The sequence below is a fragment of the Crinia signifera genome, chromosome 5 (assembly GCF_055691185.1).
Source record: "Crinia signifera chromosome 5, ASM5569118v1, whole genome shotgun sequence".
Classification (NCBI taxonomy): domain Eukaryota; kingdom Metazoa; phylum Chordata; class Amphibia; order Anura; family Myobatrachidae; genus Crinia; species Crinia signifera.
The window spans coordinates 269,897,687-269,923,562 of record NC_139221.1 but is presented as its reverse complement, the minus strand read 5'-3'; the positions used below and the strand labels follow the sequence as shown (position 1 = coordinate 269,923,562).

General features: G+C 48.1%; 1 protein-coding gene and 1 long non-coding RNA gene across 3 annotated transcripts in view; one reads left to right on the top strand and one right to left on the bottom strand.

Moving 5' to 3' along the window:
• Nucleotides 1-31: 31 nt before the first annotated feature.
• On the bottom strand, nt 32-25,781 carry LOC146081076 (uncharacterized). The gene is made up of 3 exons (XR_014475058.1): nt 25,406-25,781; nt 13,738-13,934; nt 32-214 (listed from the first exon to the last, which is right to left on the bottom strand). It is a non-coding gene; the product is annotated as an uncharacterized LOC146081076 (long non-coding RNA).
• The window catches only part of DNAJB6 (DnaJ heat shock protein family (Hsp40) member B6), a 92,610-nt gene continuing 92,133 nt past the window's right edge, over nt 25,400-25,876 (top strand). For both annotated transcript variants that reach the window (XM_083189002.1, XM_083189000.1), the window contains exon 1: nt 25,400-25,629. The gene's annotated coding sequence lies outside the window, so the exon portion shown is untranslated. The remainder of the gene's footprint in view (nt 25,630-25,876) is intronic.

The following is a 25,876-nucleotide window of genomic DNA, read 5'->3' as shown; positions in this document are numbered from 1 at the left end:
AGAAAAGGAAATGCAGTTAGTATTGCACAGGGATTGATATGGATGGCATGCAATGAATTTGTGCTTGTAGCTCTTGCTTGGGGCAGTTGCGTTTCATGTCCCATCAGTAGTCTGCCATTATATTCTTGTCCCATTGCCCATGATAATACTGTTCCACCATCTGAAGGTCTTGATGGAAACGCTCTACCTGCTCATCACTCAGGGCCCCAAGGTTCTAAAGAAATGTATCTTTATACATATATTGCACACAGGAAAAAACAACAAAATTATTTTATCACAAACCGCTTTTTGTTACCAAGAAAGGTTTCTATGACTTCCACAAAAGATAGTCATGCTGCCTTCTGCTTGTTAATCTTCCTCACAAATTCCTCGTGCCCCAAAAAACCTTTCTGGTTCTGCCTTTTTTTGTCCCACTTGGACATAAACCCCTTTGTACAGCTTATTTTGCTGAACTCATTTGGGAGCACCACCAACCTAAAAACATCTGCTATATCATATTCTGATTAGCTCTATGTTGGTTTCCTTCATGTTTCATGTTGCATTGATCTTCCACCACTAATTACTGCTTGTGACAAACCCCCTCTTCCTAAAAAATCACAAATTCCTTGTCATAAACACACACACACACTCATACACACAGACACATCTATAAACACATATAAGAAGTCATTCTGATTGACTTGCAAAGCTGCAAAATTTGAAGCCAAGCGAGTAAACTAAACGCCGCCCGCACGAACGAGTACCCGCCGCATGCACAATGATTTCACCCGAATGGAAATTTTGCATAAACATCCATTCGCAGCTTGCGTGCAAGAACAAAATAATTTCTAAATGATTTTTAAGGCTTCACAAATCCGGTGGCGTTAGCTGCCAGCCCCTGGTACCCACGTCACGGGCAAATTGTCATGGTAACGCCCAGGGTTTCATGGGAATGGCCATGAACGTGGACGTACCTCATGTCTGCGGCCCCATGCCTCCTGCCGCACTGATCCATGCGAACGGGCCGACGACTATACAAGTTGCAGCATCCGCTCACACAGATGGCCTGCACATGTACATTAGCGAATATGGGCATGCACAGTCCATCACCACCGCTCACCGTTGCGGATTCGCAGCAGTCAGTATGAATCACAATAACCTCCATAGATTCACATTTTGCAGGGACGTGCAGTCAGGGGAGGCAGGGGAGGCAGTGCCTCCCCTGTAATTAATGGATAAATAATAAAATACTTATGACACATTCTTTTATAAGTATTTGATTTATATTAATGTAATAATTTTTACTACATACATTTTTTTATAATTGGTTTCAGAGGCACCGAGATCGGTGCCTCCAGCTGTAAATGTAAAATGTTCAGAAAGAGGGGGCGGGTAGGAGGCAGGGCTGAGCACCGGGCTGTAAAAGCCCATTAAAAAAGATGTGAAAGCGGCACTTATAGCACTGCCTCAGTGACAGGGACGTGCTTTCTGCCCATATGAAAGCACTTCCCTGTCACTGGGACAGATGTGATTGGGCATCAGATAATCGTGCAGCTTCCAGCATATAATGAGGAACACACAGACAGCGGGAGTGGACGCCATCAAGGAGGAACGTTCTAACCATTAATTTAACCCGTCTATTCAGCTGGTGGCTGGCCGCACAGTCAGCCTATCCATATTGAAGCTCTGTCCGGCTCACGATGTGACATGCTGGTGTCACACCGCGCTCCCCCCTCCCTCTCCCCTGTCCTGCGCTGTACTCCTCCAGAGTCAGTACAGGCGACGGGTGGATGTGGTCACCCTTATTATACAATATTTTAGCTCACTTTATCCAGCGAACTCCCACAAGGAACTTGCTGCATTGACAGCCGGCATTATATCACAAAAGCCGGGAGAGAACCAGCGTCTGCTACAGACATTACAATCACAGACGGCATGGGAAGGATCAAAAGCCGGCTGCACGATAGTAACTCCTGCATAGACAGCTCCTGCATGCACGGACTGCCTCTCACATATAAATCTACTTATCTACGCTGCTGGAAGCTGGGACCACGGCTGCAGCAGAGGAGAACAGAGCTTTCCAATGACCTCAATGCCATTAATTATAAGGTGAGGACGGGAGTGGAGGTAAAACTTTTACTTGCTTTTCCCACCCCGTATTACCCCTTGTGGATATTTTAACCCTGAGTTGCTGGATTATATGTATTTTAGGTTTCTTAAAGGAACATTGTCTTTTTACTATTTATTTGATTTTTAAAATAAAACAAATAAAATAAATTGGTATTATTTTGTAGCCACGCCCCTTCCACATGAAGCCACTCCCCTATATTTTTTGTTTGAGCACCCACCAGCAAAAACATAAATCGGCACCTATGTCTGCAGCTACTAACTTACTCCAATCCCCTTCTTCTTGCCCGGGAGGACAGTTACCCTGCCACCCGGATACAATTGGCGTGCCGCCCGGACCTCCACTCAGGTCCGACTTATAATTACAGTAGGGATGCAGCCGCATAGAGCGTGACATGGCTGTGCCTGCATCCCAGGACCCCATTGTGTGGCGGCAACCCCACTCTCAGGAAAGCGCTGAGCCCCGGACCTGTCCCCTGCTGACAACCCTGCTAGTAGGACCTCGCTCCCAGCACACCACCGAGTGCCGGCAATCCCGCTCCCAGAATACCGCCGCACCCCCTGCATCCAGGGCTGAAGAGCATTGCAGCGCAGCATCCATTGGAGGAATCCATTGAGGTGAGGGCTCAGGGGCCAGCGTGGAATCTTCTTCTGGTAATCACCGGCATGAGCAGTGCAGAAGCAAGCAGCGCTGCTGAAGGAGAGAAGTAGACTTCTCCCTATGGGGTGCACCTCTGGCTGTACTTGCCTGCCACAGCGCTGCTTGCTCCTGTATCGCTGCTGCAGGTGCCGGTGATAACTAGTAGGTGTCTGCGACGCTGAGGTGCAGGAGGTCTGTGTGACACTGCCTGACTTTACTCCCCAAGAGCAAGAGTTCAGCTTGTTGAGGGTGAATCATTAAATTTATTTTAAAAGGTGGCAGTGGGAAAAGCTAATTACATATATATATATATTATAGGGAGAGAGAGTGGGGATCCTAAAATATTTAAGGCTTTGGGGATTATGTATGAGGTGGGGGTTAGGGGTAAAAAAATAAAAAGTTTAGTGTGTACGCTTAATATTGATAACAATGCGTGCTCCTGTACATCATTAATGACCCTCTAGTCGTCTAGTGTGTATGGGGCTTATGTCCAAGTTGACCACTGCAAACTCTGGCTCTGATACTAGCCAGTGCCTCACCAGCCACTGGCCTCACCGCACGTCACTGACATTTTGCCACATTTAATAAGGGCAACTAAGTGAATAGAAATTACAAGTTGGCCTTTCAACAAAAATCTAGTTACAAATTGCATGAGGTTCAATGTGGACAAAGGCAAGGCCATGCACCTTGGGAGACATAACCATTGTGCTAGTTATAGCCTAAGCCTGGATGAATTGAGTAATTCAGTACTCGAAAAGGATCTAGGAGTCCAAATAGACAACAAACTAGGGTGTAGTGCTCAATGTAATATAGCAACAAAAAAGGCCAACAAAACTCTCGCATGTATTAAAAGGGGCATGGAAACTAGGGATTCAAAAGTAATTATGCCTCTGTACAAATCATTGGTTAGACCGCACCTCGAATACGGAGTACAATTCTGGGTCCCACACTATAAAAAGGACATCATAGAATTAGAAAAAATCCAAAGAAGAGCAACAAAGCTTATATGGGGAATGTAGAATTTAAGCTACGAGGAAAGATTAAGCAATCTGAGACTATTTACACTAGAGAAGAGACTTTTAAGGGGGGACATGCTCAATATGTATAAATACATTAGGGGCCAATATAAGGAACTGTCAAACACCCTTTTTTCTGCTAGACAGGAATCTAGGACGCGAGGGCACGAGTTTAGATTAGAGGAAAAAAGATTTTGTTCATCTAGAAGAAAAAATTTCTTTAACCCCTTCCCGACATTGCCTTTTATGCTAATTTTTTTTTTTTTTTCCTCCTTGCGTTCAAATAAGCGTAACTTTTTTAATTTTCCGGCTATATAGACACATGAGGGCTTTTTTTTTGCGGGACAAGTTGTACTTTGTAATGGTACCATTTACTATACCGTATAATATTCTGGGGAATCAGGAAATAATTCAATGTGGGGTAAAAAAAAAAAAACCCGCCATTCCACAATTTTGCGCTGGTTACGGTTTTTTTGGAGTTCATAGTTCGTTTAAAATGATGGGTTATCTTTATTCTATGGGTCGTTACGATTCTGGTGATACCAAACTTATATAGTTTTCGTTATGTTTTACCACTAAAAAAAAAAATCGCAACTTTTACGGTTTTTCTAATTTGCGTTGCGTCGCCATGTTCTGCGGCTTATAACTTTTTTATTTTTCCACCTACGGACCTGGGTGAGGGCTCATTTTTTGCGGGCTGAAGTGTACTTTTTAATTAATTTAATTATGGGATATGGGCGACTTTCTGATCTCTTTTAGTTATTTTTTTTTAGGTACGCGATGCGACCAAAAAACGTAGTTTTGGCGTTTGGAATTATTTTCCGTTTACGCCTTTAACCGTGTGGGATAACTAATGTTATATTTTAATAGATCGGACTTTTAGGAACGCGGCGATACCAAATATGTTTTTTTTTTTTATTTTTTATTTTTTTTTATTTGTGAAATGGGGAAAGGGGGGTGATTTGAACTTTTAATATTTTTTTATTTTTTTTTTATTTTTAAACTTTATTTTTTTTTTTTTTTTACTTTTACTACAAGGCCCCCTAGTGTACTTGACCACTAGGGGGCGCGATCGCCTGTACTAGGTTCAGCCATAGAGCTCTATGGCTGAACGTAGTGATTTTATGCACTTCCTATTACATCCTGCCTGAGGCAGGATGTAATAGGTATGCATACACGGCCAGCACAGGGGTCTACATTAGACCCCTGGCTACCATGGCAACCGATCGGCACCCTCCGATCTCGCTGCGGGGGGCCCCGATCGGCGCCGGAGGGGGGCGCCCCCCCTCCGATCAGCTATTTAAGCACTGCGGTCGCTTTGCCCGCGGTGCTTAAAGGGTTAAACGGCCACGATCGGCGAACTCGCCGCTCGTGGCCGTGAGAGCAGGGACCTGGCTGTAATATACAGCCATTACCTGCTCTCTGTCAAGCCAGCTCACTCCGTGAGCTGGCTTGATTCCCCCGCACCCGACATATGACGTAAATGTACGTCATATGTCGGGAAGGGGTTAAAGTCAGAACAGTTAAACATTGGAACTCTCTTTCTGAAGAAGTGGTGTCGGCAGACACTATAAATACGTTTAAAATAAGGTTGGATAAAGATTTATTGGTTAAGAACATCCACGGGTATGAATAAGTAACATAATTTGTCTTTAAAATATCAGAACATACTATAAAACAAGGGATAAGCTATTATAAACATAGGTTGAACTAGATGGACGCAAGTCTTTATTCAGCCTCACCTACTATGTAACTATGTAACTATAGCATGTACAGGGAAATCTATGTTGAAATTTGAAATCACCGTAAAAAAAATATCTTAAAAAAAAAAAAATATTATTTTTTCATTCATACCAAAAAAAAAAGTGAAACAGCATGGTCGCGATGATTGGGGCATCATTGCCATTTTTTTGCATGGCTCTGCCTGGTGTAATGTGTAACAAAGCTCTGCCTGGCATAATCTATGACATGGTTCTTCCTGGTGTAACGGGGCTCTGTTTGACGGGTACTTGTTTCCTAGCACGGCCACAATCGCGTGCATCGTGTGTCATTTTTAGTGGTATACGACGCGACCGACGCGATGTTCCCGATTTTCCCATTGAAATGCATTGAAAATAGTCAAAATCGCGTCGGTCGCGTCGTATGCGGCTAAAAAAGCCTTAAATGGTCCAGACGCGATGCCCACGATTTCCCCATAGGAAACAATGTTAAATGGCTCAATGTACCCGCGATGCCCCCGATTTCTCATAGGGAACAATGTTAAATACCTCAATTTCAGCAAATCATCATAGGGAACAATGGTAAATGGGCCAGAAAGCCCCAAAAACACCCCAGAACAGTGAAATGTCCCCCCAAAAGTACTTTACGCTACCCCACGATCAACGCGAACCCGAAGCGTGGCGAGCGCAGCGAGCCCGCGAGGGGCGGCGGTACGCGTCCTCCGACCTTTTCATACCCCCACTATCCACTAGGGCGTGGAGTTGAGAATAGAATAGTGTGGCGAGCGTAGCGAGCCACCGAGCCCGAAGCGTGGCGAGCGCAGCGAGCCCCGCGAGGGGACGCGGATACCTTCACAGGTAAACGCGTCCCTTCGCGGGCTTCACAGGTATCTGCGTCGCCACGCTTCGGGCTCGGTGGCTCGCTGCGCTCGCCACACTATTCTATTCTCAACTCCACGCCCTAGTGGATAGTGGGGGTATGAAAAGGTCGGAGGACGCGTACCGCCGCCCCTCGCGGGCTCGCTGCGCTCGCCACGCTTCGGGTTTGCGTTGATCGTGGGGTGTCGTAAAATACTTTTGGGGGGACATTTCGCTGTTCAGGGGTGTTTTGGGGGGTTTATGGCCCATTTAACATTGTTTCCTATGATGATTTGGGTAAATTGACCCATTTAACATTGTTTCCTATGGGAAATCGGGGGCATCGTGGCTAAATTGAGGCATTTAACATTGTTCCCTATGGGGAAATCGCGGGCATCGCGTCGCAACCATCGCTCCCGATTTTTTAGTGGTTGCGATGGCCGCGATGCCCCCGATTTTTCCTCACGATGCCCACGATCATGATCGTTGTGGCCGTGCTAGGAAACAAGTACCGTTTGACGTAATGTGTATAAGGGGGATGTGCCTGGCGTAATGTCTATAAGGGGGATCAACCTGGCATAATGTGTATAAGACACTCTACCTGGTCTAATGTGTCACAGGCGCTCTACCTGGCATAATGTGTCGCGGGAGCTCTACCTGGCATAATGTGTAATGGGGGCTCTCGCTGGCATAATATGTAACAGGGCTCTGTCTTGCGTATTGTATTGTGATGAAACAGGGTTATTCAGAGAGTGATATATTTCTCTGATCACAACTGCCCTGTAAAAGGTTAAGCAGGAGCCACCCAGCCTAAGAGAGAGAGTGCGTTGCAGCCAGGAAAACAGAACCTGGTTCACAGCAAAGCCAGGAATGGGTCTCTGAGGTGTGCCTGGAGGAAAGACAGGTGGGCTTTAAGGCACATGGCTCCAGTCCAGGTTTTCAGGCCTGCACAGTCACAGGTGGGAAGTGGGCTCATTGCAATAGAAGGGATTTAAACCTTGTTTAGTTTGGTGCACATGGTGCTGATGCCTTATAGGGGCCAGTGAGCAGGGACTAGTATTATAGCACCAGGGACTTGGATTGGCAGTGCCCGGAGGCACTGAGGCACCAGGCGCACGGAGCTCTGCATGGACAAATATTGTTCTTTGATTGTTTATACAAAGCCTTGTTTGCTGTGAGTGGATTTGTGGCTTGTATGTCATTAAATACATGCCCAAATACCGAAAACAGCCTGCTGTGTTCTATCGGAACAACAAACCAGTTACAATTTATAAGGGACAATACCTGGCAAAATGTGTAAAAGTGGGCTCTACCTGATGTAACTTATAAAAGGGGTCTCTATCTGAAGTAAAGTAACGGGGGCTCTCTCTGGTGTAATGTGTAACATTGGATCTGTCTGGCATAATGTATATAAAGTGGTTCTACCTGGAGTAATGTGTAAAACAGGGCTCTACCTGGTGTGATGTGTAATGGTGGCACTGCCTGGCTTGTATGTATATAAGGGGTCTCTGCCTAACATAATGTATATAAGCAGGCTTTACCTGGCATATCATGTAAAAGAGGATTCTACCTGGCATAAATTGTAAAAGGGAACTCTACTTGGAGTAACATGTTAAAAGGGGCTCTATCTGGCGCAATGTTTTTGCTCATTTCTTCCTGGAGTAAAGCATATTAGTTGCACTACTGTGGGGCATAATTTAAATAATGGAGACTAGTGTTGCATAGCATGAATTGTGACCACGTCCCCATGAAGCCTTAAAGTTTTGACATGGCCTTTGTCACACACTGTCTTATTTAGAATATATGGGAGAGGGCGCACAAATTCTTTTTCTGGCCCAGGCACCAAATGTTTAGTTACAGCTCTGACCTCTCTCCCTGACACAATCTCCCTCATTCCCTGACACTTTCTCAATCCCTCTCTCTTACACTCTGTCTCTCTTTCCCTGACCCTCTGTCTCTCTCATTTTCTCCCAGATTATCTCCCTGAGATTGTGTCTTTTTCTCTCTTGCTGACATATTCTCTATCTCTCCATGACACACTCTCCCTCTCTCTCCCTCTTACTTTCCCTGACTCTCTCTTGCTTCCCTTTTTCTCTCTCCCTTCCTCCCTGATAATCTCTCACTCCCTCTCATTCCCAGCTATTTCTGACACTCTAGCTCTCCCCTCTCATCCCTTTCTTTCTCTCTGACACCTTCTCTCTCACTCATCTGACTTTCTTTCATTCCCTCTTTTTCGCTCTCCTTGATACCCTTTTGTCTCTCACTCCCCTCTCTATCCTGCTCTCCTACATGGCATTGTAGTGACAGTGAGGGTGAGGAGAGGGCATATCAAGATTTTTATATGGGGCCCGCAAAGTTCTAGTTACACCAATGACCCTGGTTGCTAGCATAGTTTTACCTGTAAGTACCCAGCTGCAATGCACTTAAAATGGTTAACTTGGTATTGTCTGACCCAGACCCGTTTACAGCATGGGAAAAGTGTCAATTTTCCGGTGCGTGGAGATGTCATCTCCAATGGCCGGCACTGTACCCATTTGCAGTATAAATGGGAATAACTAGATCATCACAGTGGTGTTTTGTCTCTTCACTGAAGCATGTCAGGAAGCAACACCTGAGTAAACAGCACTCTCCCCTACACCTCACCCGCACAGACAGCGGGGTTGAGACAGCTCCCCTCACACTGACTGCGGGGTGAGGTGGCTTCCTCCGCATTAAGGACAGCGGGGATCCCAGCTGTCATAGTGCTATAGAATTGGATTGATTGGATCTATGCGTCTCCATGAAGACACTTTCAGCCAGTCAGGGCTGAGTGACTTCCCCTGATTGGCTGAAAGTGTCTCCATGGAGATGTCTACAGTCACTATAGCACTATGACAGCGGGGATCCCCACTGTTATTATTGCAGAGGAAGCCACCTCACTACACAGTCAATGCGAGGGGAGCTGCCTCACTCCGCAGTCAGTGCGAGGGGAGATGGCTCACCCCAGCTGTCATTGTGGGTGAGGTACAGGGGAGAGTCACTGCTGGAGCCTGGAATGGTAATGTATACTGGTGTAAAATTTGTGTATGTATTAAAGTTATACTGTTCTATGTGTGTGTGTGTTTTTATTTGAACATTCTGTTTACATGTGAACTACAAGTTCAAGGGGGCCATTAAAAGCCCAGCATGCTGGGACTTGTGGTTTGCCAAGTCCCAGCAAGCGGGGAAGGCTTGCTGGGACTTGTAGTTTGAATGTAAAAAGCAATGTTTTTTTAAAATTAATTTTACACATATCAGCCCGGCGTCCACAACCTAGGGATGCCAGGGACAGCCCCGGGCCTCAGACTTGGATGGGTGAAGCCTGGGGAGAACTCCTTTATTGGGGGAGTCCCCACTCCCCAGGTACCCCATCCAGGGCTGACTAGCCATGGTGCGGCCAGGGGACCTTACATAAAAAGTGTCCCCCTGAAGTGGCATGACACCATGGGCTGTTGGAGCCCAGTGCTGGTTCCAAAATACGGGGGACCCCCAGTTTTTTTGTTCCTCATATTTTTGGAACCAGGTCCGGCTCACTGAGCCTGGGGCTGGTTATGCTCAGGAGTGGGGACTCCCACGCCATTTTTCTTTTTTATTTGAACCTTTACACATTTTGTAAGACAAAACCATGCACAGATCTCAATGATCTGTGAATGGTTCTGTCAAATTCACCATTCAGAACATGTTCTTTTTTTTTTTTGCGATTTTTGGTAATGTTTACCAAAAATCACAACCTATTGCAAGGAAAACATCTGGATGCGTATTGAAGTGTGAGAAAAAAAATCAACAGATCAAAATGTGCGATTTTTGTGTCAAAAAGGGCGAATTTTTAGAAAAACGTGCAAATTTGCCAGTTTTTTATGGAAAATTTTGCAAAAGTGGTCAAAATCACTGATGTTATGTAAGCTTTTTTTCTTAAAGCTGTATTCAGAAACATCAGGGGTGAAAAGAAATAGGGTGCAATTTTATTAGACATGTGTGATTTTTGGTAAAAAATGGCAAATTCAAACGTTTTCCAAAAATTGCACATTTAGCTGTAAAAATTGCACTTTTTGGCATGTGAACAAATTCGCATCCAGATGTTTTCCCATTATAAAGTATAGAATTTGCAAATGTAATAGGGTGCTATTCTTGGCAAACATTACCAAAAATCACCCCAAAATTTATCAGGTAAATCAATTTCTCGCAGTCCATAGGGTATACTGGGAATCAATTAGTACAATGGGTATAGATGGGGTTCAGAGGAGCCGGTGCACTTAAGCTTTTGTTCCCTGTGTTCTGGCACCACCCCTCTATGCCCCCTCCCACAGCCCAGTCTAGGAAAACTGTGCCCAAAGGAGACGGACACAATCAGAGAATGTGATGGTTCAAACCAGGAAGACTGTAAAAAGTCCAACACAAGATTAAGGTCCCAAGGCGCAACTGGGGGAACAAAATGCAGTTATACATGGAGCACACTTTTAAGAAAGGTTTGCACTTCAGGAATCACCGATAAATGTTTCTGAAAGAAAATCGACAAGGCCAGAATTTGAACCACTATACAGCCCAATTGCAGGCCCATATCCACACCTGCTTGCAGGAATCTCAAGAATCTGCTCAATTTGAATCGATTGGCATGATGAGTCTCGCACCAAGAGACATTCTTCTTTCAGACGCAGTGGTAATGTTTTGACGTAACACCCTTGATGGGCTGAATCATAGTTGGTATAACAGCACTAGGGATACCCTTAATGGCTAGAATTTCCGTCTCAACCACCATGCCGTAACCGCCGTAAGTCCTGAAAGACAAACGGTCCTTTGGACAGGAGATCGGGATGAAGAGGCCGGGGCCAGGGCTCTTCTTGTAGCAGAGCCAGAAGGTCGGCGTACCATGCCCTTCTTGACCAATCTGGACTGACGAAGATCACTTGAACTAGTTCTCGTTTGATTCATTTCAGAACCCTCTGGATTAATGGAATCGTTGGGAACAGATACATAAACTGGAACCCCCATGGCGCCATCAGGGCATCCACTGCTGCCACCTGTGGGTCCCTTGTCCTGGAACAGTACACCTGCAGCTTCTTGTTAAGACCCCCACCAAAGGGTTAAGTCCTGAAAGACCTGAGGGCAGGGGCGGATTGGGAATTAAAACCAGCCCGGGAAATATCTTGAAGCAGCCCTAAAGGGGAGGGGGGGTTGCGGCGCCAGTTTTTTGGGGTGTGGCCTATCAATATGGGGTGTGGCCTATTCCAACGAGGTCACGCCCATTTTTTTCCTGCTGTGGGGGCATGGCTAGTGGCTCTCTGAGCTGCTGGCTATGTCCCCAGCCCCTCAGGCTGCAGAATAGGCGCATGCGTACAGGGTCTATTCTGCAGCCTGTGGGGCTGGGGAGATAGATACAGGAGGGGGGGGTCTCCCCAACTGTCCACCACCCCGCCCTGTGGGACTTTGAGTATGGGCCACCACCCTTGAACACATTATGCACCATAAGAAGAGGGCCCTTTTTTCTATCGAAAAACCTGTACACCTTATGCCACACAGTATGAGCCAATATTCACATTATGACACATGGAATAATCCAAAATGCACAAAATGCCACACAGAATGAGTTAAAAAAAAGAAGCTAAAGTTCACATTATGCAACGGAATGAGAAGACACAGGGTGAGAGGGGGTTGGTGCAGGGTGAGAGGGGTTGGTAATGAAGGGTGAGAAGGGGGTGACTAGGGGTGAAAGTAGAGTGGCAAGGTGGAAGAGGATGCAGGGAGGGAGGGGTCGGAGGGTGGCGTAGAATGCTGGGAGGGGAGATGCAGGGTGGCTGAGAACGAAGGGATGGAGGACTTACACAGGGTGACACAGGACGCAGAGTGTGAGGGGGGCATGGTGGCACAGGATGCCGGGTAGGAGGGGGAATGCAGAGTGGCAGAGGATGCAAGCAGGGGAGTCACAAAGTGGTGGAGGATGCAGGGAGGGGAGACAGTGATTCCCATTATACATATGCCACACACTGTGATGCCCATTATACATATGCCACACAACGTGATGCCCATTATACATATGCCACAGACCGTGATGCCCATTTTACATATGCCACACACCATGATGCCCATTATACATATGCCACACACCATGATGCCCATTATACATATGCCACACACCGTGGTGCCAATTATATATATGCCACACACCATGATGCCAATTATACATATACCGCACACACCAAGATACCCATTAAGGGGGTGGGGACACAAAACTTCATCCCAGGCAGCAACTTCCATGCACTGGGAGCATTGCCTGGCAACCCAAGATGCCGAGAGCGCTGCCCAGCAACCTAAGGCGCTGGGAGAGTTTCCCCACATGATGCATCACACCGGTAGTGATGTCAGACGCCGCCTGCCCACCCCAGTACCGGAAACTCCCGCACGCACCTAAGCACTATAAGGTATGTTTGATTTGTCTTATTTTATACAGGGTTAGCAGACCCCGAAACATTGGTATTTCTTCACTAAAAATCGTTTATTTATATATATATATATATATTTATTAAGGTAGATGGATGAAGAAATGGCGGCACTCAAAGACTGATATAAACTGGGTAATTTTATAAAAGCATATAACAGTGCATCATACTCCAACGTTTCGGGGATACAACCCCGTTTTCAAGGTGCAGAAAGTGACAACCGTTGTCACTTTCTGCACCTTAAAAAACGGGGTTGCATCCCCGAAACGTTGAAGTATGATGCACTGTTATATGATTTTATAAAATAACCCAGTTTATATCAGTCTTTGAGTGCCGCCATTTCTTTATCCATCTACCTTAAAAATCTGTATTGTAAGGCATCGGAGCAGATGCACATTCAAGGAGTGAGTGCCGGCCCGGACATCGGAGCTATATATATATATATATATATATAGAGAGAGAGCAGGGGTTTGGCACTCCTTGTGACAAAAATGCAGCTACGCCGGTGCCAGCACAAAACAGATATAGAAGACTTGCGGTGGGGCACTCGTGGCAATTGTAGAGAAGCAAAAAGATTTGCCAGCTGGTTTTCAAGCAGCAACGTTTCAATTTATTGTTCAAATTGTCGTTGCTGCTTGAAAACCAGCTGGCAAATCTTTTTGCTTCTCTACAATTGCCACGAGTGCCCCACCGCAAGTCTTCTATCTATATATATATATATATATAAATATATATATATATATATATATATATATATATAGGGATTGGCGGCACTCCGACAGACTTTCACTCTCCAATAAATGCAAAAAACTTTTATTGACGGTCCTACGCCGTTACGAGGTATCTACCCCGTCATCAGGGACTCAAACAATACAATACACAAAAGACATATATATATACACCACAAAAATCCCGCCCTCCCACCCACCCTCCGGTTAACCCTGTACCTGACAGAAAGTCTGTGCATGCAGATCTCCGTCCGCCATTGAAGAAACCGGCAGTCAGCCTCACTGTTAACGCAGACACAGGCGGAAGTCGCTCTCACCTGACCTCCGCTCAGCGCCGCCCCTCTCCCAGCAGGCTTTCTCCAGAAGACGAGTCACAGGAAATGCATCACAGTTCTGATCAGAATGCAGTCCGGTTACTATGGAGATGAAAAAAAAATATATATATATATGTATAAATAAATAAATATAAATATATATATATATAGATATATATATATATATATACTGAGGCCACAAATTATTAATTCTGCCAGCACCAGTGCACCAGTGCCTTGTTTTTACCCTTCTCCTGTGGCCGCCTGTCAGACAGTCCCCGGCTGCTGTTTATTTTATGCTCCCTCCGGCCTCTGCCTCTACGTGCTGGCTTCTCCCTGCTCGATGCTCCTGCCGCCGCCCAACAGATCCATCCAGCGCAGCGCGGAAAACAGTCCTGCGTGCTGCTGCTGGGATGGCTGATCACGTGGGCAGCGCAGCCAGGCTTTCAACGGACCGCGGGTGCAGCTGTGTGCGACCGCGCATGCGCACCAGCACTCCCGTGGCCATTTTAACTGTGGGAGGACTTGAGGCTTGCCGCGGCCATCTTCAATCAGGGCACAGTGCCGCGGCCCGGCACGGAGATGCCGCAGCCGGCCCTGTTAGGAGGGTGGGCGGCCGCTTCCCTATTAAAATGTGCCGGCCCACCGGGAAACGGCCCTGTTTCCCGGTGGGCCAATCCGCCGCTGATCTCACCAGGCACAGGCAGGAAGTAAAGAGCAGAGAGGAGACTTTTTTAACCCAATGTATACTGTGCAGGTGGTCAACAGTCCTTAGGTCGACACTGTTGGGTCGACAGGTGTCTAGGTCAACATGGCAGAAGGTCGACATGAGTCTAGGTCGACAGGGGACACGGTCGACAGGTGTCTAGGTCGACGTGGCTAAGGTCGACATGGGGTTTTTCACTTGTTTTTTTTTACCCGACACGGACACTGTTTTAAGTGCACCACGTCCCGTCAAATGGCTCGCTGCACTCGCCATGCTTTGGTCACTGTGTTTTTTATTCACCCACCATGCCCTGGTGGATGGTAGGGCATGAAATACCACCTGTCGGCACATGTCAGCTCAAAAAACTGTGAAAAACCCCATGTAGACCTAACCCATGTCGACCTAACGCATTTGTCAACTTAGACAGCTGTCGACCTTGTCCCCTGTCAAACTAGACTCATGACGACCTTCTGCCATGTTGACCTAGACACCTGTCGACCTTCTAGCATGTCGACCCAATAGTGTCGACCTACTGACTGTTGACCATCTTACGCTGCTCTGCCGCGTATGGGAGAAGCCGGGGAGTGCCTGAGCGTGTGCTCAGACGCTGCCCGGCATTAGACTGCGCATTTGGGGGCCAAATCCCGGGATCCCGATAAAACCATATAAATATATATATATATAAAATATATATATATATCTAAAATATATATATATATATAAATATATATATGTATAGTATAAGTATATGTATAGTATATATATATAGTATATATATATATATATATATACTATATATATATACTATATATATATATACATATATATATATATATACTATATATATACATATATATATATATATACATACATACATATACACACATATATATATATATATATATACACTTAAATATAAATTCTTCCAGAGCTTGTTTTTAACCTGGGACCTGGGTGCTCCTCTGCGTGCGCTGGGTACTGTGCTGCTGCCGCCTGCCGCTGCCGCCCATCGGATCCAGCCCAGCAGCAATCCTGCGCGCTGCTGGGATGGCTGGATCACGTGGGCAAAGCCAGAGCAGGAAGCCTGTCTCTGTCTGGACCGCGGGAGTAGCTGCGTGCGCGCGCGCATGCGCACCAGCCCTCCCGCGGCCATTTTGACTGTGGAACACTTTGAGGCCGGCCGCGGCCATCTTTAAACAGGGCAAAATGCACAGAGATGCCGCGGCCGGCCCTATTAAGGAGGCAGGGCGGCCCTTTACCCTAAAAATATGCCGGCCCACCGGGAAACAGCCCGGTTTCCCGGTGGGCCAATCCGCCCCTGCCTGAGGGGGTAAGCTCCACTCTCCCGGGTGCAGATTGTGCAGGCTCAGAAAGACCGCCTCCCATCCACACCCAGGATGAATATCGCCGAAATTGACAATGCATTGGTCTTGGCCCAATGAAGAATCCTGCTCTTTGTTCCTCCATGCCGATTCACATACGCTATAGCCATAGTGCTGTCCGACTGAACCTGAATAGCTTGGTTTTGGAGCAAGGGAGAGGCCTGAACCAGAGCATTGTATATCGCTCTGAGCTCCAGGATGTTGATGGAAAGAGAGCACCCTGGAACTGCGCCCCCCGAGTCACCGCTCCCTAGCCCCTGAGACTAGCATCTGTGGTTAACAGAATCCAATGTTGGATCCCGAATAAATTACCATCCAGCAGGTGAGGTAGGTGTAGCCTGGTACTGCACTATTGCCAGGAGAAGTAGAGTGGAACCGGAGGATCAACATCGCTCAGCCCAGCAGACTTGTCCGGCTTTGGAGTGACTTTCATGCTTTTATGGAACTGCTTAGCTGACAGTTCCAATTGATCCGGTAATTGCCAGTCTCTGTTTATTCGGGATTATAACTCCGAGGAGTTCTAGTACTTGCATCTATGTTTTTAAAGAAGTCTGCTTTTATTTTATTTTATTAAATGTGATGTATTTTAAAACGAACTTCACCATGGTATGCTAATTTATTTTCTTGCATATGAATTGCTACATGGGAGGAATCCTGCTACCTTGAAAAAAACCCAAGAGCCCGATAAATTGATATTCCAAATTTTGTTTATGGTGTAAGGTGTAGCCACCACAGCAGGGATATTCTCGCCTGTAGGGACAGGCACACAACCTTGTGCATGTGGAGATGCGAGTCTGACCCCCTGGTCAGGAGGTCTAGCTTAAAAGCCCTGGTGTGGAAATGACCATATTAAATACCCTCGTAGGATGCCACCATTTCCCCAGAAGGCATATGCAAAGGTGCACTGAGACCTTTTTAGGAGCCAAGACCACCCTTACCATGGACTGGATTGTCTTTGCCGGTACTTGTGTATTATCACGGCGCCCATCGCATCGCATATCATAAGGCATGCGATGGTATGCGATGCGATATTGCGCGATGTTGTACAATGTCATACAATTTTAAAATTGTATGACATTGTATATGGCATACAATGCCATACAATGCGATGGGAAGCGATTAAAAATTGTATAAGCACCCTAATGGGTGCTTACAATGTTAAATGCACCCCCACGCCACCCCCCTACTATAAACGTGAAAAATTTGCAGATTCCGGGAATATGCCAACAGTGTGACAATATTGACCTGGGGATTCTCTTTACCTAGACCAGACTGAACAAGTTGGCCCACTTGCTAATAGCTCTTGAGATACAGCATTGCAATAACAGGCCTCTGAGAAGCCCCAGCTGCCACGTAAATAGCCGTTAAACTATTTTCAAGTTTCCTATCTGCAGGATCCTTTAGAGAGATAGCCCCATGTACTGGGAGCACAATCTTTTTGACAACCTTGACACTGTTGTATCAACTACCCGAGGGTTATCCCAGACCCTTCCATCCTCTGATGGTGAGGTAGACAGAAACCTCTTTGTTAACCAAGCCTCCCTGAACATAGAATTTAATTTCTTTGAGACTGGGAAGGTTGCACCAGGCTTAGGTTTCACAGAGAAAAAGGTCTTCTCCACCTTTGCCATCTCGGTGTCAGGAAGATGACACATCCTAATCACCATAATGAGGGATTCAACCCCTTAGGACAGAGAAGCATAGACGCTGTCATCAGGCAATCTACCTCACCTTCCTCCTGCCATTCATCCTCTGAATCAGTTTGGAGGACAGCAGGGCCCATTTTAAGGTACCCACTTTAGGGGTCTGTGATCTGAAGTATGACTTACTAGTCAATAAGTCAGAAACACACTTTTGCAGGGCCTGTCTCTCCTGCATAGCCACAGTTAATTATGTGGAAATGGAGGACAGCATCCTTTCATTGACTGAAACCATTTGGGTTCCTGCTTGTGAGGACAGATCACAGTGATAACACAGAAGTGACCCTCAATAGAGGGGGAAAACCTTGTGTGACATGATTGCTAGAGCTTCTCCTGCCATACTTTTCCAGAATATGAACAGACAGTAAAAGATAACAAACAGTCTTACAGAAAAGAGAATAGTTCTCCAAAACCCAGCAGAGAGGGAAAGAAAATTCAGCACACCCTGCCTCAGTTAAATTAATACCCACTATTTATAAAGTATATGACCGAGGGAGAGACCCCAGTAGGATTTCTCCCAACTCAGTCTGACTCCCCTCTAACAACCCCTGTACCAATCTCTGGTGTAGAGTAGTTCCAGAGGAACTGACCATGCTGCGAGGCCACGTGCTGCTGTAGCAATGGTGCCCGTCATCCCACTCATAGCAAGCGCCACCCAGCAATGGCGCAGACGTGTACTCTTCATCCTTCAGCCTGTATGCGGCTTAGCGATATCCGGGGATGTCTGACTTTTTGGCGCTGTTAGGGAGGAATAGAAGCCATCGGTGTGCTTGCTGGTCTCCTCCGACTGCAGAGCGGCACCCTCAGGATGGGTCCTATCAGCGAGGACATGGACCATTAACCCTCCAAGAGGTTGGTACCGTCTGGCGCCAGTCAGACTGTTCAAAATAAAAATAACGAAAAATTACAAATCTTCTGGAGCACCACGGAATGCAACTGACTGTGAGGGCCCATTTTTCTGAACTGAGCTGTGGGAGTGGGCATAGAGGGGAGGAGCCAGCATGCAGGGAACAAAAGCTTATGTGCACAGACCCTGTGGACCCCATCTATGCCCATTGTACTAATCGATTCCCAGAATACCCCATGGATGTTAGATAAAATCTGTTAATCTGAAATAAAAAAAAAATGGTGTGAGGTCCCCACTGAGCCATACCAGCCTGGACTCATTAAGCCAGTCCTGCTTTTAAAAATATGGGACAAAATGTGTAGGAGCCCCCCGTATTTAAGAAACCAGCACCAGGCTCTTTACTCTGGTCCTGGTTCCAAAAATACGGAGGACCAAATAAAATTGAAGTCCCCCGTATTTTGGAACCAGAACCAGGTTCTAACAGCCATCAGTATCATGCCACAGCTGGGGGACACTTTTAATACAAGGTCCCCTGGCCGTACCATGAGCGCCATGGCTGGTCAGCCCTGGACAGGGTCCCTGGGGAGTCAGAATACCCAAATAAAAGGGGGGTAGTAGTAGTAGTATGTTTATTTATAAGGCGCCACAAAGTGTCCGCAGCACCGTACATAGCAAACAAAAAAACAAATTACAAGGTAACGTACAGGGTGTGTTGAAAGATACAGTATAAATAGGGGTATAGCTGGTAGAACTAAAATCAGCATCAGTTCAGAAGTAGGTGTCAAGATTGTCGAGGAGACTGAGGATGAAGTAGAGGAAGGGAAGAACAGGACAGGAGCACAGGTGAGGTAAAGAGGTAGGGTGAGTACGTGAGGAAGGAGGACCCTACTCATAAGAGTTAACATACTAAAAGGAGGTGGGTGGACGAACGAAAAACAATAGGAAAGTTGGAACGGATGGGAACGGAGGCAGGATAGGAGGATCAAAAGAGGATAGGCTAGTCGAAAAAAGTGGGTTTTGAGGGAGCGCTTGAAGGAGGTAAGGGAATCAGAAAGCCTGATGGGTGGTGGGAGGTTGTTCCAGTGCAGGGGGGCTGCGCGAGAGAAGTCTTGGACACGGGAGTGGGAGGAGGTGATTAGGTGAGAGGTCAGTCGGCGGTCAGCGATGGAGCGAAGAGGACAGGAGGGAGTGTGGATAGAGATCAGTGAAGAGAGGTAAGGAGCGGTGGCGGAGGAGAGAGCCTTGTAGGTGGTGGTGAGGAGTTTAAAGAGAACTCGGAAGGGAATGGGGAGCCAGTGAAGAGATAGACAGAGGGGGGAGGCGGAGGTAGAGCGGCGGGAGAGGAAGATGAGCCTAGCATCAGCGTTAAGAATGGATTGGAGAGGTGCGAGGCGGGTGAGAGGTAGCCCAGAGAGAAGGATGTTGCCGTAGTCAAGGCGGGAGATGACAAGAGAGTGAATGAGAATTTTGGTCGCGTCAGTGGAGAGGAATGGTCTGATGCGTGAGATGTTGCGTAGGTGAAAGCGGCAAGACTGTGAGAGAGCACGAATGTGGGGGGTGAAAGAGAGGGATAAGTCAATGATGACACAGAGGCAGCGCGTTTGGTCGGTGGAGGTGATCTCTGTTTCACCAATGCTGATGGAGATAGTGGGAAAAGAGGGGATGTTCGGGGGATGGAAGATTAGAAGTTCAGTTTTAGCCATGTTTAGTTTCAGGAAGCGTTGGGTCATCCAGGCTGAGATGGCCGTGAGGCATTCGGAGACCTTGGACAGGAGTGATGGGGATAGGTCGGGGGAGGAGAGATAGATTAGGGTATAATCAGCATAAAGGTGAGCTGATCAGCATAGGAGCTGATGAGGGTGCCCAGAGAGGTGGTGTAGAGGGAGAGGAGGAGAGGGCCAAGGACTGACCCTTGGGGAACACCGACTGGCTGCGGAGTAGTAGGAGAGGAGGAGCTCGGAGTGGAGAAGGAGCGATCGGAGAGGTATGAGGTGAACCAGGAGAAGACCGTGCCAGTGATGCCAAAGGAGCGGAGGGTGTTGAGCAGGAGAGGGTGGTCAACACAGTCAAAGGCAGCCGACAGATCAAGCTGGATGAGGATAGAGAAGAGGCCTTTGGATTTAGCCGATAGTAGATCGTTAGTGACTTTGGTCAGGGCAGTTTCAGTGGAATGTAAAGGGCGGAACCCAGATTGGAGGGGGTCTAGAATGGAGTTGGCAGTAAGGTGGCTTAGGAGAAGATTATAGGTCAGACGTTCTAGGAGCTTGGAGGCAAAAGGGAGGAGGGAGATGGGCCTGTAGTTGGATGGAGAGTTGGGGTCCAGATTTGTTTTTTTGAGAATTGGGGAGACAAGAGCATGTTTGAAGGAGGAAGGGAAGATCCCAGAGGATAGGGAAAGATTAAAGAGGTGAGCCAGGTGAGAGCAGACTGACAGACTGAGACGACGGATAATATTGGAGGGGATAGGATCGAGCGGGCAGGTGGAGGGAGAAGTGGATTGAAGGATAGAGTGGACTTCAGTGGCAGTGGTGGGGTAAAATGAGGACAGGGGTTGGAAGGAGGGGAGGAGGGAGAGGGTGAGGTCATGGCAGCAGTGATGGCAGTCCTGAGAGAGGAGATTTTGGTTGAAAAGTAGGTAGCAAAATCAGCGGCTACGATGGAGGACGGAAGAGCTGGAGGAGGGGGGGAGAGCAAGGAGTTGAAGGTGAGCCTGCGGGGATTGGATGATTGGAAAAGGATGAGGGACTTAAAGTAGGATTCCTTGGCCAGAGCAAGGGCAGAGCTGAAGGAGGAAATAATGAATTTGAAATGGGAGATAATCCATGAGGGAGCGTGATTTCTTCCAGAAGCGCTCAGCAGTGCAAGAGCACTTTTTAAGGAATCGAGTGCCACGGTTGGGGGTTGGAGCATCGAAGGGGGATAGAGGAGGTAGAGCAGGCAGAGTCCAATGCCGAAGATAGGGTGTCATTATAGAGGGAGGTGGCGAGGTTCGGGCAGGACATGGCGGCGGTTGGGGCGAGAAGAGGACACAGCGTGTTTGAGAAGGCAGCAAGATAAAGGGTGTTGACGTTATGCCGTGAGACAATGCGCTTGGGAGGGGGGGTGGGAGAGGGGGAAGCAGTGAGGGAGAAGGAAATGAGGTGATGGTCAGAAAGAGGAAAACCGAGATAGTGTAGTCAGTAAGGGAACAAGAGCGAGAGAAGACGAGATCGAGGGAGTGTCCGTGGATGTGGGTGGGAGCAGAGAGAGAGGAGTTTGGAGGTGCCAGGATCAGCGGGGTTATCCAAGGGGATGTTAAAGTCACCAAGAATGACAGATGGCAGGTCAGAGGAGAGGAAGTGTCCAGAATGCAGTTTGATGTCCGGTCCGGCATTCTGGGGTATTGTCCAGTTCCGGTTTTTACTTAGTCCCGGATCACAATTTCTCTTCAAAAAATATATCTTATAATATGAATATGTATATTTGGTACTTCCTCATGTTTGCGGCCGCTGCTTAAGCTACAGAATTTACCAGTGAGCCAAGAGGGTTCTTTTTGGGGTCCACACCACCAGCTATTTATTGTTAAACTTTAGTAAAGTTGTGGCAAGCGGAGCGGAGTGAGCCACCAAGCCCGAAGTGTGTCGAGCGAAGCAAGCCCACGAGGGGACAATCACGATTCACATAGTGGCTGTTGTAAGCGGTGGCCGCAAAGATCAGGAAGTACTGTATAGTTTCACGGCGCCGGAAGTAACAGAAACTTGGCAACCTGCCAGAGGCTCGCGTGCCGCTTTAGCTAAAGTGTTATAGTGTAACGTGATGTAGCGTAGCGCTGCGCGCGTGCCACTCTAGTTGAAATGTAATGAAGTGTAAAAAGGAGACAAACAGGGCTAAACGGGGCTTATAAATCGCACACCCCGGCACACCGCTACCACAGGGGGTGTCCCGAATGTAGACGCTAACTTATATTCCGTTTTGAGATGCTTTTAGCGTCTCAATTCACACTCCCGGCACTTCGGCTTAGACGCGCGCGGACAGCGTTAGTCAGTCAGAGAGCTACGCAGTTTGCGTAGTCAGTCAGCAGTAGCCCTGTATGAGACACTGAGGTGAATAATGGCAGTGGCAAGTCTCTGTATGGCAATGGAGCGTCTGACGCTATTTAACCTGCCGCAGACGGAGGAGGAGGCTGTGGCTTTCTTGCAGGCCCGCCAGTTCCTGCCACAGACCATGACCTGCCCCAATGGCCACCCCATGAAGCTCAGCATAAAGGAGCGCATGTGGCGCTGCCACATTCGCAGCTGCCAAAAGAAGGTGAGCGTCAGGTCTGCTCAATGGTTCAGGGGATCTCACCTCACCTTCGTGACCCTGATCAGATTCGTATATTGCTGGGCAGAATAGCTGACCAGCATGAAATTTTGTGATAAGCAGCTCAACATCTGCCAGAAAACTGCTGTCCAATACAGTAATCTAATGAGGGAGGCCTGCACGCTAGACCTGCTGGCACAGCCTCAGCGGCGAATCGGAGGCCCGGGGCAGATCGTCGAGGTAGACGAAAGCCTCTACGTAAAGAGGAAGAGCAACGTCGGACGGCTCCTGCCCCAGCAGTGGGTATTCGGGGGAATATCCAGGGAGTCCGGCCAGTGCTTTATCACTGCGGTGGAGCGGCGGGATGCGGCCACCCTGATGGCCGCCATCGAGGCCCATGTGGAACCGGGCACTACTGTCTTCACAGACTGCTGGAGGGTGTACAATACCCAGCAACTCCAGCAGGCCGGTTATGTTCACGGGAAGGTGAACCACAAATACCACTTCGTCGACCCGGACACTGGGGTGCATACCCAGAATGTGGAGCGACTCTGGGGCAGCTGCAAGTGGCATAATAAACGCCAGAGGGGTACCGCACGCCATCACCTGGACTCCTACCTCCAGGAATTTATGTGGAGGCAAGGTTTAGGCGCCCAGGACCCCTTCCATCGTATTTGGCACGCTCTGACCCTGCTCCCCCTGGTCGAGAAGGAGGATGCTGGCGGTGATGTCGACACAGCAGGTCCTTCCGGTGAAAGTGCTGGCGGTGATGTCGACACAGCAGGTCCGTCCTTTGAAAATGCTGGCGGTGACGTAGACGCCGAAGTTCATTCCTGCTCTACTGATTAAATCATGACTTTTAAATTATTGTCAGACTTTTTATTGTGCTGATTATTTCATGTCATTGAATCATTTATATTGTAGTTATGTTGAATTTCAACCAAACAAAAGTTAATTTCACTTGAATTTAAACTAAAAAAAAGTAAACTGTTGCCGAAAATTGAGTGTGCAGGTGTGAATGTGTTCCTGAATCAGCCTCACTATCCACGCCCATCCGAAGCGTGGCGAGCGCAGCGAGCCCCGCGAGGGGCGGCTGTACGCGTCCTACGACCTTTTCATACCCCCACTATCCACGTCGGCGTGGAGTTGAGAATAGATTAGTGTGGCGAGCGCAGCGAGCCACTGAGCCCGAAGCGTGGCGAGCGGCCGCGGATACCTTCACAGCTATCCGCGTCCCCTCGCGGGCTTCACAGGTGTCAGCGTCCGCTCGCCATGCTTCGGGCTCGGTGCGTGGCAAGCGGACGCTGACACCTGTGAAGCCCGCGAGGGGACGCGGATAGCTGTGAAGGTATCCGCGTCTGCTCGCCACGCTTCGGGCTCGGTGGCTCGCTGCGCTCGCCACACTAATCTATTCTCAACTCCACGCCGACGTGGATAGTGGGGGTATGAAAAGGTCGTAGGACGCGTACCGCCGCCGCTTGCCACGCTTCGGGTGGGCGTGGATAGTGGGATTTACACGGTCCACAGCTGTGGCGTCCACTAGTGGCACTGAGGGTGGGTTTCAATATTGTTCCCCTAGGGCCACCTAAATTTAGATGCTTTTGCATCTAAATTTAGATGTACCCCTTCACCTAAGTAAATCCAGACGCATTTGCGTCTGGGTTTACAAGCCCCAACACCTTTGCGGCTTGCAAGGCGCCTGTATTCTAACGCTTTAGCGTCTGAATCCAGGCTTTCCGGCTTCTTAGCGGCTATCTATGTGACTCGAGATTCAGACGCAGTTGCGCCTGAATCTCGCATACAGTTTAGAAGCCCCGGCATCGCTGTGCCGGGGTGTCCACTTTAACATACCCCCGTTGTCAGCGGTGCCCAGGCGCTGCCTATTTCACTGTGGAACTACAAGTGCCACAGTGACATTGACCTGTCAGCGCCTGGGCAGCGCTGCTGCCCGGCCGCTACGCTGTTTACGTACAGCTACAGCGGCAGAAGCTCAGTCAGACAGAGCTAGAGCGGCACGTGCACAGTGAAACAGAGCCTCTGGCAGGCTGTCAAGTTTCTGTTACAGACTGTGCGCGCGGTGGTGCCGTGAAACTACAGAAGTACCGTATATTCTTTAAGGGACACTCCACCCAATATACAGGTCACTGCAGACGGCTTTGCTGTAGAGTTTAAACATCACCCCTTGAGGAATGGTCACTTGGTCAGGTCTATTGTTGCCCACTAGGATTTAACAACTATAATTGAAGAAGGGAGCAACTCAATGGGGGTTATTCTAGTTCACTCTTTCTGACAAAATCCTTCTTAGATGGACAAAACCATGTGCACTGAGGGTGGGGCAGATGTAACTTGTGCAGAGAGAGTTAGATTTGGGTGGGGTTTTTCTTCAAAGTGTGATCTATATTGCAGTGTAAAATCATGCAGTCAGTATTTTCCCTGCACAGAAACAAAATAACTCACCCAAATCTAATTCTCTCTGCACATGTTACATCTGCCCCCCTGCAGTGCACATGGTTTTGTCCATCTAAGAAGGATTTTGTCAGAAAGAATGAACTAGAATAAACCCCAATGAGAGGACACTCAAGTAAGATCTCCTGAGAGCTCAGGGACAGGGAACAGCACTGATTACATTGCAAGAGGGAGGATGCCGCTGTCCTCACCAACGCCGCCATACCGCACCACAGCGCAGCTCTCCCAGGGCCTAGAACCCCAGACATTTCCAGAACCTTCCCCCTCCGTCACCCGAGGCAACGGCAGAGGCCGGAAGTGACGTGCCCCCAGACATCGCGTTAGTAAGGCACGCTTCCGTTGCTGCTGGTCTGTTAGCTGCTGCGTCGCAAGCAGCAGTAGAATCCGACGAGGGAAGCGATACTTGCCGGGAGAGGTAAGGGGGTCACCGCGGCCACCGCGCGGAAGCATCCGTGCGTCACCTTGCCATAATGTAGCCCCAGCCCCGTGCTGCTATCGGCGCGGCCCGTCGCCCATAGATGCCGGGGGCGCATTGCGGGATATGTGTTGTGGTGGAAGCTGCCTATATGCCCGGTACAGCCGTCTGTGCGCTTCTTGTGCCCGGTGCGCCGGTCTCGGCGCTTCTTTATGCACGGGTGCTGGCGTCTCGGCGCTGCCCTTTG